Source organism: Frankliniella occidentalis, unplaced genomic scaffold (assembly GCF_000697945.3).
Source record: "Frankliniella occidentalis isolate FOCC.00 unplaced genomic scaffold, Focc_3.1 Scaffold285, whole genome shotgun sequence".
Lineage (NCBI taxonomy): Eukaryota > Metazoa > Arthropoda > Insecta > Thysanoptera > Thripidae > Frankliniella > Frankliniella occidentalis.
In genome coordinates, this window is record NW_026267411.1 from 117,355 (window position 1) to 120,328 (window position 2,974).

Sequence of the window (2,974 nt, forward strand, 5' to 3'; positions counted from 1 at the left end):
GTCAATATCTTGTTTTTTGTAGATTTTACAAAGCATTTAAGTGGCTAAAACGCACTAAAATAGCCAATATTGAGAAATCTAACTAAATAAAAACGGGAGATCTCCCAAACTTCTCCCAGTGTTTTTTGAGTGTAGTTGGTCATACTAAATGTAAATTTTGACAATTTTGAAAATTTTGAAAATACAGCTGTTGAAGGATTCGTTGAACCCAGAAAGAATGACCCAATAACCGACGACGACTCGGCACAGATCGCGGAGGTGCAGTGGCGATTCGCGGTACGGTACGAGTAGCTCCGCGCTGCGTGCACTATCCAGAGAAGTCCGGCAGTTCTATTCGATATTCACGTTACCTTCCGGCCCCCTGACTCTCCCGCTGTCGAAGTATCAAAGGCGGTGGCGGGAGTCGTTTGGTGACGCGCACGCAGCCTGCCTAGCCTACTGTTTCGGAGACTGCAGCGGCTGCCGGCTGCCGGCGACCCGCCCGCACTGTCAGTCGTCGCCTGGCCCCGGTCCGGCAGTCGCAGCCTCCCATCTCCCACCGAGTCCAGTCCAGTCAGTGTTCTTCAACAAAATGGTCAGGAGGAAGAAAGCGGCTGCAGCCGCAGCCGCGGGTGCACCGCCACCGCCTGCAGGTGCCGCTGCAGCTGCAGCAGCACCTCCACTGAAGCTGGATGAAGTTGAACCAAAACTCCAAAGCGGCGAGTTGCAACTTCATCATCCCCGCAAGACGAAGGTCAAGACTGCCGAGTGCTGGGTTACGTGGCGAAAAGTGATGGCTGTGGATCCAGCGACAGGCCAGTGGACGAAGTACACCGGTTTCATTAAATGTACGACGTGTTTGGAGATTCGGGACTACAAATCTTCTCACGGTGAGTTCTGTTTACTGTTTACGTTGGGAAGGGGGGGGAGACTAGTGTCGTGAACATATTTTGTGATGTAGTGCGACGTGGTAGAGTGTGGGGGGTGCGCTGTACAAGTGCAGTCCGTTGGGGGTGTCGGGCGGGGGTGGGAGGGGATAATGAGGTCGCGTGTCGCCCAGCGAGTGCGCGCTACAGGCGGGCGGTATGTTGCCCTGGCGGTTGCCCGGGCCGCGGCACCGATGTGTCCGTCCGTAACGCATCCGGGCCGTGCCGTGCCCGGCATCCGTGAGCCCGGAGCCGGTCGGCCCGGGCACCACGTGGGACGCGGGTAAGGGGCGCGGGTGGGCGGACCACCTCACCCCCTCACCCGCCGCCGGGTATGATAGCTTCTTAGGGTTTGGGGCTTAGTCCCCCCCTCCTTTTCCCCCGCTGACCCCGTGGCATCTGCGACTGTACCACGCCCCCCCCCCCCCTAGATTTGAGTTTCGTTTATTCAATTGCCTTTTTCCTTTTACAGGAACAAGCACATTAAATCGCCATGGATGTATCAATGAAGTGGCGGGTGCAGGCCCTCCTCCTGACGGCAGTGTTCAAAAACTTGGCCCTCTAAAAGATAAAGCACCCACGGCATGGAAAAGGCAGTTACTTCGGTCCAGTACACTGTATTGTGCGAAGGATTTCGCGGCGTTCCAGTCCCTTGAAGGGGAGGGTTTTCTAGATCTAGCTCAAGATCTTGTTGACATGGGGGCTACGGAGGGGCGACTTGACGTCCGACGGCTACTGCCACACCGCACAGCAATCCGTAACAAGCTGGCGGGAGAAGCGAAATTGGAGTTTGTACCTCGACGTAAAGAAGCAATTGCTCAAAACAGATGTGCGGCCACCACAGATATGTGGACACAAGAGAACAAAAAGCATCACTTCCTTGCGCTTATTGTTCACCTGTCAAATGAAAAGGGCGAGAGTGAGGCCCGAACAGCATTCACTGTTGAATTTACTGATGCAACTGCTTCGGGTGACAACATCTGGGGCAAGATTTTGATAGAGTTTGCGGCACTTGGCATAGAGGAAGAAGAAGTGAAGAAAATTGTATTCGTGACTGAGGCTCGAACATTGTTTCAGCATTGAGTGCGGCTGAACTGTTCCGCACACGTCATCAATACCGTGCTAAAAACAACTTGCACACTAAAAAAATATGAAGTCCATCCATTAAATGAGGAAGCATTTGACCTGGTGGGATGTGTGCGGGCAGTTCTGGAGCATTTAAATGGAGGGTTGCCACGCCAAAAGCATTTTCCCATCCCTCGGAAAGAGAGGGAAAACGTGTCTCCCCCATCCTATGTGCCGATGCTCTCTGCATTTGTGCAGCGAAAAAAGGAGGTAAGCTTTCTGTTTCTCAGTCAGGGCTGTTCTATAAGTTATTATTACATTTAAATTTTCTTTACGTTTCGCAGATTGCGACACGCTTGGAGAAAAAGTCAGAGCTTTTTTATCTAGTTGGCATTGACGACGCAAAGGTGGGGCAACTTTTGTCTGCTCTGATACCTCTCGAGCGCCTTATGACTCGCCACAAGGGTGCAGACCTGGCAGGCTCTGTGTGGCCAGAGGTGCAAGATGTGGTCGCCATTAAAGCCACAGACAGCCAAATGGTCCAGGCTCTGAAGACCCAATGGAGTACTCAATTTGTGCCACTAGAATACGCCTACATCCTTCAGCAGTGCAAGAGCTTGGTCAAACACGTGAGAAACTGCCCCAATATAAGTAAGCCACTGCAAAACACCTTAAAGAAAGAGATGGATGTCAGGTGGAACACTTCTCTTGAAATGTTTGATTCAATCTACTCTGTCTATGAAGACGTAAGTGTCCCTATTTTAGACCACTAAAATGTACTTGTTTTTCTTTCACGTTAACTGGCGCATGCCAAAATTGAGTGTCTTAATTTACAATATTTTCTGTAACTACTGAAAATGGTATCAACTGGATTTCTTTTCTTTCAACATTGTGACAGGCTATTCTGCCTTAATGTTGATTTAAACATCAAGTCGTTTAGTTTCACGGTACTGAACAGCGCGCGAATAGTTACAAGGTAGATGTACGCCAGACCACGTCTCGCG